We start from the raw sequence: 13404 nt of genomic DNA, 5'->3' as shown, positions 1-13404 counted from the left end.
TATTTTAAACACAAAATTCTATAATCATTTTTAACACAAACACCATGAGCTTCTCTGTTGCCCTTAACACCGTTGACAAAGTACTCATCCTAAAACCCTCTCCCATTTTTAATTCTTTGACCTGCACACCTCTGATAATGCTTCTAGCTTTTAGTCTCCCCATGCCTCCCAACAATGTATGCATCCCCCAAGGATATAACCCGGGGCTCCCTCTCTCTTTTTTGTCTTTATTTTCACAATCTATCACATTTATGATTTTGACTATAGTATCTGTATATCCATTCCTGACTTCTACTCTAAGCTCTAGTTTCACTTTTTTTTTTTTTTTTTTTTTTTTTTGAGACGGAGTCTCGCTCTGTCACCAGGCTGGAGTACAATGGTGGGATCTAGGCTCACTGCAACCTCTGCCTCTCGGGTTCAAGCGATTCTCCTGCCTCTGTCTCCCAAGTAGCTGGGACTACAGGCGCAACACTACGCCCAGCTAATTTTTGTATTTTTAGTAGACAAGGTTTCACCATGTTGGCCAGGATGGTCTCGATCTCTTGACCTCATGATCCGCCCGCCTCGGCCTCCCAAAGTGCTGGGATTACAGGCATGAGCCACTGTGCCCGGTCTACTTTCACATTTTTAATTGTCTTGTGGCTATCTCCCACTGGAACTTCAACATACTCAACATACCCAAATCAGAGATCACAGTTTTGCTCCCAGCTTCACTTCTCCTTGCTCATCATTTCAATCCTTCAGGCTCCACACTTCGCTGTTACTTTAACTCTTTCGTTTTCCCAATGCCCTCTATCTAATCAGTTCCCAGGACAGTCAGCACTACATCTGCACTGATTGCTCATCATCCCAGTTTTCCATCTCTCTCCAGGGTCACTACTCTGATTCATGTTCTTATTCTCTCCTACTCTGACCACATCTGTCAGCACATATTTGTTCTAAGCGTATTTTTGAAGAAATGACCATATACCAGACACTGACTAGGTACTGGGAATATAGCAGGAACGAAACAAGACAACAGCCTTCCTCTGATGGGCCTTATGTGTTATTGTAGGGAAAGAAAAAACAAAGGAGGAGCAAAGAAAGGCATAAAGAAAAACTTCAACATTCTCACCCTCATCTCTTTTATTCAACAGAACAAGATGCTCTATTACCATCTCATGCCGTATTCTGCACTAAAGTGAACTGTAATGAAACCCAGAAAATTTGAGAGACATTTTACATAGCTAATGGTAAAAAAGAGGAGGAGCAAATGCCTATATTGTTTCCCTAAACCTCAACTCTTGCTTAACTTTATAAAGTCATTTTTATACATTAAAAAACTCCTAAACATTTGAGGGAAAATGGAGTTAATCAGGCAAAAAAAAAAAAGTGTACTTATGCCTTGCTGTAGCTAAGACCGTGAAACAACCAGCTTTTGTTACTAGGAGGAGAATTAGTAGTGTGTGCCTGTTCTGATCATTTCGTTGGAAACCTAAAAATCTAAATTGTGCGTATTATACTTGAAAAGATTAGCTCATCAAATTGATGCTTATTGAGCCTAAAAAGCAATCAACAAGACTTGTGTTTTTTCATAGTCCCAACATTAATTGCTGATTTTAAGGACTTATATACTTGAGTGATTGATTTATCCATTCTTTCATTCATTCACTGAACAAATGTTTATAAAATGTCTACTATGCACCAGGGATGGGGCTGATTTCTGGGGTAGAGAAATATGATGTTGTAATTATCCTTAAGAAATTTGCATTCTAGCATGACAAGAAATTGTGAAACAGTGAGAAAGATGAAAGCTGTAATTACAAATCAGACAAGGTTCTACACAGAAGGTTCTGTGGAAGACGGTAGGTTGGAGTCCCACAAATCTTCACCGGCAAGAGACACCTAGGTTGGGCCTTGAAGGATGAATGTTTTTCAGTCAAGAGAAAGAATGTTGCAGACAGAAGGAAGAGGATGTACTCAGAGCTTGGAACAGCAGAACATTGTCCATCTAACGCCAAGCCCATGGGCAACTGCTAATAGGTGACATGATAAGAGTTCCTACTTCAGACGACAGAGGAGGAATGGACCAGCTACCAGACTTGAGCAGAAATATCAATACGGTATCAGACTTGCACAAAATCCGCAGATATTGGCCAGTTTCCGGCGTTAGCCTGTTTGACACGTACTCAAATGACCAACAACCATGCAATATGAATAGACATATGCATGAATCTATTCCAGTAGCATCAGTCAGTGGTAAACTTTCAGACTTGTGAGTCTGTCTTTAACCATTTCACAATTCCTCCACAACCTTAAATTAACATATCGTGAATGTGCTTGGTTTGTCTAAGGCAACCATGAATTTATTAAAAGGAATTTTTGTTCTCCCTGCCAGTTTGTGTTATCTAGTATTTGGCTGTTTGTGTTGTTACCACAGCAACATTTGGACAGATAAATTTGGCACAGAACATGTGGAACTGCTAAAATACTGCTTTATGAAGTACTTTCTGGTACTATTTCCACCAGGAGAGTCAAAGATAATGTAAGGGAGCCACTGTCTGGGCAGGAATCAAAACGGAAAAGGGGATAAAAAATAAGGCACTGGTTTAGATAAGGGCTTCGTGGACCATGTCCTGTAGCAAGTGATCAATAGTTCTTTCTGGAACAGTCTCTGAGGCAAATGGTGGGTTAAATGATGCTAATAATGCCAACGTGAACTTGGCCCTCCCAAAGGAGGAAAGGGTAGTCAGGTTTTCCAACCTAATTGGCCATGAATCACTTTTTCTCCTAGAGGCTCAGTGACCTTCCAATGAAACACACATTTAAGAAATGCCGGGTTAGATAATCTTATAGCTTTAAAAAATCGTATCAACAGAAGATACTTAAATACATATTACTAAGCAAAAGACACTTTTCTTAAAAGGCTACATATCACATGATTTCAACGATATGACATTCTGGAAAAGGCAAATCTATGGAGACAGTAAAAAGATCAACAGTTGCCAGGGGTTAGGGATGAAGGAGATATGAAGGGAAGAGCAAAGAGGATTCTAGGGACGGCGAAACTACTCCGCATGATACCATAATTGTGGACACGTCCATTTGTCCAGACCCATAAAATGTACAATGTCAAGAGCGAACCCTAATGTAAACTATGGGCTTGGGTGATAATGATGTGTCGATGCAGCTCCACCGATTGTGACACATGTGCCACTCTGGTGGGGGAAGCTGTGGGTGCAGTGGGGAGGCTGTGGGTATGTGGGGCAGAGGGTATACGATACTGCCCTATGCTTTCTGCCTAATTTTGCTGTGAATCTAAAATGGATCTAAAAATAAAGTTTTTCAAAAAAAATTATATGACATTCTACATAGAATAACTACAAAATGCCAGGCGCGGTGGCTCACGCTCGTAATCCCAGCACTTTGGGAGGCCGAGACAGGCGGATCACGAGGTCAGGAGATCGAGACCACGGTCAAACCCCGTCTCTACTAAAAATACAAAAAATTAGCCGGGCGTAGTGGCGGGTGCCTGTAGTCCCAGCTACTCGGAGAGGCTGAGGCAGGAGAATGGCGTGAACCTGGGAGGTGGAGCTTGCAGTGAGCTGAGATTGCGCCACTGCAGTCCAGCCTGGGTGACAGAGCAAGACTCCGTCTCAAAAAAAAAGAATAACTACAAAATTAGAGGAACATCTTCTCACTGAGCTCATTGGGGTTTGGTTTTGTTTTTTCAGTTGCAGCCTTACCTGCATTTTTAAACACAACTTTCAGGTATTTGGGGACTACGTTATTACCAAATCTTGGCTTTGGGAGTACATTAGATAGGTCTTATGAACTCATTTCTACTGAGAATGAATTTACTTGCCCCACATATCTCTGTACCTAACTGTCAGGAAATGTCTACTTTTTTTGTTGGGGGCAGGGGGATGTGTATTTCTCTATTTCTCTTCAAGCTGTAGGCACAATTATTGAATAAGCCCTGTACTAGGCACTGTGGTAAAAAGATAAGAAGTAGAAATCTTGGTCCCTAAACACAAAGAGTTTGCAAACTGATTGGGAAAAATTAAAAATTGCAAGGGGCAGAGATGAGACAATTAGAAAAATATATCTAATATTGATCGGCCAGGCATAACGGTAGGCTTAGGTATTTAGTAATAACATGTGGCCCTTCTCCTCATGGAGCAGAAGTCTATGTAGGGAGAAAAATGTTAAATCAGCAAAAACACAAACAAGTATATGTGATAAGTGGCACAAAAAGAGCATGTGTCGTGTAGCCTAATGAAGCTAATTTTGGATATGGTGTAGGCTTCTCTCAGGACGTGACATTAGTCCATTGAAAAGCCAGGGAGTGGTATTCTAGGCAGAGGAAGAGCGTGTGCAAAGTCTGAGATGAGAAACAGCTTTCAGTTCCTGAGAAGATGCATTGCAAAGGGGAGCGGGCCTAAGGGGAAAATGGAGAGGTGGGCAGGGCCCAGCACGCAGGGCCTTGAGGCCAAGGGAAGGAATTTGCCTTTTATTCCAGTGAAAATGGAAAGCTTTTGGAGCATTAAGCAGAGGAGTGTCATCATCAGCTTAACGTTTTAACAGCATAGGACACTGGGAATCACTCAAATTTGCTGATTCAGTCAATGATCCATTCTCTAATGAAATGGAAGTCCAGAGAAGGAAAAAGCCACTTGGGTTGAAGTTTAAACGTGACATGAGTCAGTTAAATCTGACTCTAGCTATTCGGGGAGGGGGTGGATCATTCACTGGGAAACAGAGCTTATCCTAGAGTTACAAGAAGCTTCCTAAACTATCAGTGGGGGTGATATCTGTGTGTGTATGTGATGGAGAAGAGGTAGGTTTTCTCATTCAAAGATCTTCATTTGAGCCAGTAGGAGAGAAAGATACTGCAAATAGGAAGGACAAACTAAAAGGCCTCACTTCCTCCTTAGCATCAGTGCATCTATCTTATGCCCAAGCCTCGGCTATTATAACAAAATCTTCTTTGAGACATGTAACACCATCAGCTGCAATTTGAGTTGGTGACATGCGTCAGCCAGGGATTAGGTAGTTAACAGTCAGCTGAAAACAAGATAGGTTAGCAGGGCCCAAGCGAGTGGAACTCAGAGTAAAGAAGTAGCTGGTGATGTGGTACAAGACTCCCTCTTCCACATTCTTTTCCTTCCCAATGCTGAACTAGGAATCAGGAGACTCAATCCTAGACCTTGCTCTGCTGCAACCTGGCTGTGTGGCCTCGGGGAAATCATTCACTTCTCTGAGCCCCTTCTGAAGCACATGTAAATTGTGAGAGTTGAACTACATGCTCATGAACGTGCTTTTCCATTCTCACTTGCTGTGATTCTATGATTCTCTCTACTGAAAGAAAGCCCATCCTTGAGACCTCTTCATAGCAAAAGTAGGGGAGGGTATGCAAGGGAAAGGAGAGGAGGAGGCTTCTGCATTTGAACAGCTGCCAAGCTCACAACAGTGTTGTAATATGCCTGTGTTGCTCCCTAGAGGAGGACTGGGCTTAAAGAATAGCCCAGGGGCTGAGATAATACAAAGAAGCGGAAGCATTTTGCTGCATGCTCCACACTGCCCATTTCATTTTTAATACTGCAAGCAAACCCATGACGTGCAACTCTGCCTCACACTACCAAGGTGGAGAAAGCCTCCTGTCTTGGGAGGCAGAGATGCTTTTAGACCATGAGTTCAGAACGCCTGGTTCCCAGGAGTCACTGATTATAATCAAATAGCATAAGATAAGCTTGCTTTTGAAAATATGCAAAGTTTGATTTGTGTAGATTAAAAGGGCTCCTACTTTATCAAATGATCTTTGAATTTTTATTATATTTGAATATACAATGTTCTCATACATAAAAAAGTGTAACAGGGTGGGTAGCCAAAGTAAGATTTGCCTTGTATTGATAATTGTCCAAACTGCGTGACTGGGTACATGTGCATTCCCTATATTATTGTCTTTACTTTTGTATCCATTGGAAATTTTGCATACTTAGTTTCTAAAATAGAATGAATTTGGTCAATTTAAAATGCACCCAAATTGGATTTTTCAAATATATTTCTAAGTTCCATTGAAAAACCAGATATCTGCATAGGTCAGGGATTAGCAAATTATGGCCCATAGGCCAAATCTGGTCTACTACCTGTTTTTGTAAACAAAGTTTTTTTGAAACACAGATAGGCTTACGTTTTTATGTATCATCTGTAGGTGCTTTTGTACCATGATACCAAAGTTGAATAGTTACAGACCATTCAATAAAGGCCATATGGCCCATGTAGCCAAAAATATACTTGTGTGCCTTTACAGAAAAAAATTGCTGACCCCCTAATCTATAGATTGTAGTATAAACTGTCTTTGGCATATGTGAATTGTGGAGACAACACATACCCAATTCTAATCCTAATACCTCAGACTGGACCACGATACCAAACGTCGAACGTAGACAAAACACCTAGTCTGGGGGTCCAATACTTTGTCATAATGGAAACATTCCATATCTGTACCTATACAGTAGCCACTTGGCCACATGTGATTATAATATTAAGCATTTTGAATGTGGCTACAGAGACTGAGAAACTGAATTTTAAATTTTATTCCATTTTAATTAATTTAAACATAAATATCCACATACAGCTAGTGACTACCATATTGGACAGCACAGAGCTAGAGTTTTGATGCTTTAGCCAGTGAGTGGTGTACTGGTAAATGTTTAATAACAAGGTAGGCACATGCATACACACACTCCCCTTGATTTGTAGTGTTTGCCAAGTTTGCTGATTTCCATGGTGTAAATACTCCCACTATGACAGATTTCAAACCACTGATGTGATGTCACCAAATGCTGAGTTGAGAGATACACAGGATTGGTGCTCATGAGCCAGTGCCAGCTGGCTGCAGCATACCAATGTCTAGCCTTCTGTTTTGGGGATACAGGCTTTTTAGCCATGCATGGTACATACAAGGTGGCAAAAAGCTCAGATAAGCCAGAAGTGAGCATAGATATCAGATTCATTTGTGGCTCTGAATAAAGGCAAGAAAAGAAAACAAATACAAAGAGCAAAACTACTCAAAAAGGGAGTTCTACTAAGGAAGAAAGTGGAATCCAAAGGGGCAGCACAGGCAAGAAAGCTCGATTTCTACAGAATAGCCTCCTTCCAAATAAGCCTCATCTTTTTGAGGAATATCTATGCCAAGCAGGATATTTTTCCATACATCTCAGATTTTCAGTGCCCAAGAGGACCAACAACGAACAATGTTACCCTCTTCTCAAATCTGGAACGCTTGAAGATTCACATGAAATTTATCATTAGGAATAGAAGTCATCCCAGCAGCCATCCTGCTTCAAACCTACAGTCATGAAAAGGACCAAACTGTAAAGGGAGAGAGCAGAGGTAAAGACTTACAAACAAGCACACCTGCTAAAGGGAATTCATCACTGACTCAAAATAGAAGCAGAGATCTTATAGGCTAGCCAATTCTGGGATCCTATTTTTCTTATTCCAAAGTCATATAACCTAGACACTTGTATTCTTGGAGTGCACTTTCACAAAAGGAGCCAGCCACTCAGCTTAGGCACTATTTTAAGATGGGAAAACAGTGAAAAGAGAATTTAAGCTACATAGCACAGGACACAGTGAAAGCAGGGAAGAGAAAAGGATGAGCTTGGCGGAAGGAAAAACGATGAGGAGGAAAACTGAGGAACAGCGGAACCAGAAGTAAGCCAAAACAAAACTAAATACCGGCAAATATTGTAGAGGACACTAAAGACTCAAGGCACCAGAAGAGAGGAAGGAGAGACGGAGGGAAGGAAGGAGGGAAATCAGTGTAGCATTCAATAAATATTTACTAAACTGCAATCAACAAGCTAGCTGCTGTGCCGCAGACAGAAGGTAAATAGTGCCCAGCCCCAGAGCCCTGTGTGCATACTCATGAGAGAAAGAACATGTGCACGTGTGTGATAGTGTGATGGTGTGATAGGGGAGGGGAAATTTTGTTGATTTTTTAATTTCTAATTTTGATTTTTGTGGGTACATAGTAGGTGTATGTATTTACAAGGTTCCTGAGATGTTTTGATACAGGTATGCAATGTGTATTAATCACATCATGGAAACTGGAGTATCCATCCCCTCAAGCATTTATCCTTTGTGTTACAAACAATACAATTATACTCTTTCAGTTATTCGTAAATGTACAATCAAATTATTATTGACTACTGTCACCCTGTTGTGCTAGCAAATATTAAGTCTTATTGATTCTAATTATTTTTGGCGAGGAGGGAGAAAGGGGAAATTTTGGGAGCAGGATCTCTTATCAGCCCAAGGGAGGATCAGGGAAGTCTTCCTGAAGAAATATCATCTAGAGCAAAACCTGAAGAATGAGGGAACGGGAACTAACCAGGATAAGATATGGGAATATCATTCCAGATAGCCAGAATGGCATATTTAAAGGCCTAGGGCCAAAGAATGCCTAGTCCATTGGTGTGGGGGCCATACATCCCTGTTTGCCTGGGATGGTCCTGGTTTGTTCTTGTAGTCCAGGTGTAATTATCAATACCTAACTATCAATAGACAGTCTCAACAAGTATCCCCTATGTGGTCTCTGGCAGAACTTGGAAGGGAACCTAATGGGACAAAGAGTGACCGCCTCCTCTGACCACCTGTTTTCTACAGCAAAAGGAACCCATGCTGAGGCCCCAGGGCCCAGTGATGGTGCGGTGTGTGTGCTGGAAGGGTAGACGGGCCAGTGTGAAGTGTGGTGAGCTGAATCAAGGATAGGTCCTGCCAGTATGGAGAAAAAAAAAACAGGAAAAGAAAGACTGGGGAGAGGCAAGTATTTCGAAAAGCCAGAACCAAGTACGACAGCTAACACCCTGATTCTCCCAGAAAGTGGTTTAAAAGTGCCTCCAGGCAAAACCAGAGAGAAACTTGCATGCTATCGACCAGTTAGCACATGATTTTGACCCTTCATCTAAATTATTTGGAACAAAGTTACAGGGGAATTTAATTGTAGAAAATAGACAACGAGAGTCAGATCCAGAATCCCTCCCCCAAAACACATCAGAAGTGGAGAAGCCAGAGGGGAGCTGAAATTCCTAAAACGTTCGGTTGCCATCACAACGAAAGAGACTATAACCTCTTTATTACTACAGCAGGCAATTATCTGAGTGCTCTTTGAGCCCCTCTGTGAGTTGGAGTTGATGGAACAATAATGAAAGAAAGACAATTCTTTTATCACCAGAAAATAAGTGCTAGTTTTCAAATAACATTTACACTTCTCAATGCCTGGGTGATATTTTTCAGTGACCACCATAGGGCTTAGAAAAAGAGAAGTTATGTCAGACTGCTCAAGGTGACTCACAGCTGGTCTTGTCCCTGGTTTCATGTGGGTAGAGCTGACCTAAAGAGACTGAGATAGGACGCTTGAGCTACCCAGGTTTGTCCTGGGTCACAAGACAGGAAGCCAGAGACTCTTACCTTTAGCACCTTTGTTTGCTTTCCCGCTGAACATTCTGTGGCATCACCTCTCCCATCCCAGGTTCCTAGTGCCCGTATGTTCTATGATCTTGGTTCTGTGGAGTTCCCAAGTTACTGCCACAATCACTGAGAAAGTGACCAGTGTCAACCAACATCAATGGCTGGTCCCACCAGTTGTCATTATTCAACTAAATTCTACTAATTTTGACCTGTTCTGCCTATGTGAGCTCTCATATTACCATTAGGACCCAGGAGAGATTTGGATAGCTGGGTGTCCTTACAGAGAAATCTGAATTAGCAAAAATATTCAAGGAGAGAGAACTGTTCACTCCAGTTCTCTAGGGAATCCAGTTCTCTCTGAATCAAGAATCAAGTTGGACTCTCTGTGAAACAGAAGATTCAAAACCAGTGCCAAAATTACAATAGGCTGTGGCATAATGGAAGATGAGGGGGGAGACCTTCATTGCCTACTGTTTATGCCTGAAACCATGGACTCTTAGAACATTAAAGCTTTAAAATATAGTTTGGAAGTCATCTAGTTCAGCCCGTTCATTTTATAGATAAACTGAGTCTAGGGATATTGAATTACCCAAATGGTGTATCTTATTATAGCAAAAGGATATTTGTTACAAGGGAAATGGCATACCTAAAAGACAGAGATAGGTCCCACCTTCTGATGCTTCTGATGACTGTGAAGGTCTCTTCTCTCTTTTGATGTACAGTTATCAAAGGACTAACATGTGGTCCCCAATATTCAGGCAAGAAGGGAGGCACAGAGACTGGTATTCAAATAGAGAAGGGACTTAATGAATATTGGGTCACTCATCCAAGAATCTCTTAGAACTTTTTCTATTTGGATCAAGGTTATATTTTCTACAGGGATGGAACATTGGTGGTGGGACATGAAACTGGCCCTGGTCACCTCTTCGTGAGTCCAAGAAAAAGACAAATTTTTTTCTTGCATCCATGGCAGGTAAGGTATGGCCAGTAAAATTATAATTCGATGAAATTCAAGCAATAGCAAACTTTTGTAATTTGCTGCTGCACTGCAACATGAACTAACATCACTGTGAGAAATGAGAGGAAAGCCAGCATAGTGGCTCATGCCTATAAACCCAGCACTTTGAGAAGCTGAGACAGGAGAATCACTTTAGCCCAGGAGTTTGAGATCAGACTGGGCAACAGACGGAGACCCCATATCAACACAAAAAAATTAAAAATAGCTGGGCATGGTGGCACAGGCCTGTGGTCGCAGCTACTCAGGAGGCTCAGGTGGAAGGATCACTTGGCCCCAAGAGTTCGAGGCTATAGTGAGCCATGATCATGCCGCTGCACTCCAGCCTGTGTGACAGTGCAAGATCCTACCTCAGAAAAATAAAAAGAGAGAGAGATTAAAATGGTAAATAAAAAAATAGAAAACTAAAAGGAAAAATAACAGCGTTCTGTTTTCTCGATTTTGCTGATACTTCACATTTAATAACACTTTGAACTAAGAACCAGGCCCATTTTCCTGGTTAAAAATGCCTACTTATACAAAAGTGCCCTGGGGACATGAGTTATCGTGGCTAATACCAAGTTTGTTGGCATAAAAGCTACAAAACCATGACCAACCTAGCAGACACCTCAGAGAGAAGTCACAGTTAAAGAGATATAGCCTAGGAAACCAAAACATATTTTCAAAATAATTTTGCTTGCGTTTATGAAACACTGAATGGGGACACGGTTCATGAAATTCCCTTTCCCTCCCCATCCACTTTCCTTTCATGGGCAGTTCACAGAGCTCCTCTCTAATCCAAACCTTTCAAAAAACTCTTCCCACCTCTGTCACAGAATCTTATTTCTCTCATCACTTTATGGGGGCCTTGATGATTCATTTAACCCAGTCTTTATTTTTTAGCCCTAACATCTTGGTATCATCATGTCCAATCGTCCTGCGATTCCTAATATCCAGGTATCATTCCACGGAGACTGAACCAGAGATGGCCTGAGGTCTGTCTCTACACTCAAAATCAGTCCCCCACTTCAGCTGGAGACTCTGATCTGGCTAATAGGACTTAGCTCTCTCTCTTTCACTGAGAAGGTGTTCATTTCCAGACACTCTCCAGTCTCCCATGCAAATAGATTATTAGCAAGCACAACCCACCTTTCCTTAGGACTCATCCGCACCCTAGAGTAAGAGTTTAATCTCAAGCCAAGATCCCTTCTACTTAGAAGATGTCTCTCTAGGGAGGTAGTGCAATGCCATGAAGAGGTCAGCTGTCAGCCTCACAAAGACCAGGGTTTTAATGCAGATCTGTCATTTTCTATAAAATCAGATTAATAATATTGACCTTTCAGAGTTGTGAGGATAAAAATGAAATAGTAGGTGTAAAACACTCGGCAAGGATATCTGTTATTTTTATTTTTCATTATCATCTTGTTCATTCTAGGGGCTGGCAGCTACACTGGCTTTGCTCCCATCAGTATCATTTATCAGTTGCATTCTGCATCTCATCTCCATAAATGGCCCCTCATCTCCCCTCCCAAGTGGCTCATGTATATGTTTTCTATCTCCCCTTGCTCCAGGGCTCAGTGTCTCTCTCACTTCAATCACTGATAAATATGTGTGCATGGTCATGATGATCCGCCTGCTATACCTTCACTGACACTAACCCTCGGCACTGACACTAACTCTCCATAAAAAGGAAGTCATAGGGCCGGGCACGGTGGCTCACACCTGTAATCCCAACACTTTGGGAGGCTGAGGCAGGCGGATCACCTGAGGTCAGGAGTTCGAGACCAGCCTGGCCAACATAGTGAAATCTCATCTCTATAAAAATACAAAAATTAGCCGGGCATGGTGGTGGGTGCCTGTAATCACAGCTACTCGGGAGGCTGAGGCAGGAGAACTGCTTGAACCCAGGAGGCAGAGGTTGCAGTGAGCCAAGAATGTGCCACTGCCCTCCAGCCTGGGTGACAGAGCAAGACTCTGTCTCAAAAAAAAAAAAAGGAGGTCGCCCTTATCCTTTTTCCCCCCAAGGCCCACAGCATCTGCTCCCTAAGTCATTGAAATTGCCTTGGTTTTGAATGGACGTTTGTCTAAATCTTCATAAAGTGCTCATATGAAATTCTATTATCAAGAGGCTTGTCTGGAAATGACAATGGTAATGAAAATATGGACTAAAGTATCAAAGCTCAATTTTTTAGCAGTCAAGATTGTATTTTTTCATTAAATTGAGGCTGCAAAGCAAAAAAAAAAAAAGATCATTAATCAGACTTATAATGAAAAATTACAGATAACATATTCCTGTTCAAAGTAACCAGAAGTGTAGACACTCAGAGAAAAAAAACTGATGTAGAGGAATCTGGGGGAGCTGCCTCTATGGGGCATTTAAATTGTCATCTCTTCCCACAAACATCAGCCTCCTCAGCACTCCTTAGAATCAACCTTTGAATCAGTGTCAGAGCAGCAAGTGACATCTCTGACCTCCAGGAGAAATTCAGGGAGCTCAACAACAACAAATAGAGTCCCATAAAAGAAACTGCAGAGGGCAACATCTGGGCTTGCAAAGCATGTTACTTATTCCTCTGCTCAGAACCCGCCAGGGGTAGCTGCCATCTATTGTAGCAAGGCCTAGCTACTCAGCTTGGCATCCAAGGTTCTCTCCAAACCTGCACAGGCCTGCTTTCCTCACCTAGGCTCCCGCTGCTCCCCACCAATACCCTCTCTGAGGACTAAGCCAATTCCTTCCCCACATCATGCTCCCTCCCACCACCTCCCCTTTGTCCATGCTGTGTCCACAACCACCTTTTCCAACCTTCACTGATGCCTCTTGTCTCCAAATTCTCAATGCAATGATGTCTTTATTTGTTCCAGGTCAGTTACTACCCTTCCTTAATTAGACTGTTTGTTCATTGAAAGCAGGGGAAGGAACGTTTACATTTCTGTATACCCCGTAGTCCCTG

This window comes from Nomascus leucogenys, chromosome 14, assembly GCF_006542625.1.
Source record: "Nomascus leucogenys isolate Asia chromosome 14, Asia_NLE_v1, whole genome shotgun sequence".
Classification (NCBI taxonomy): domain Eukaryota; kingdom Metazoa; phylum Chordata; class Mammalia; order Primates; family Hylobatidae; genus Nomascus; species Nomascus leucogenys.
Note: the sequence above shows the minus strand (reverse complement) of the source record.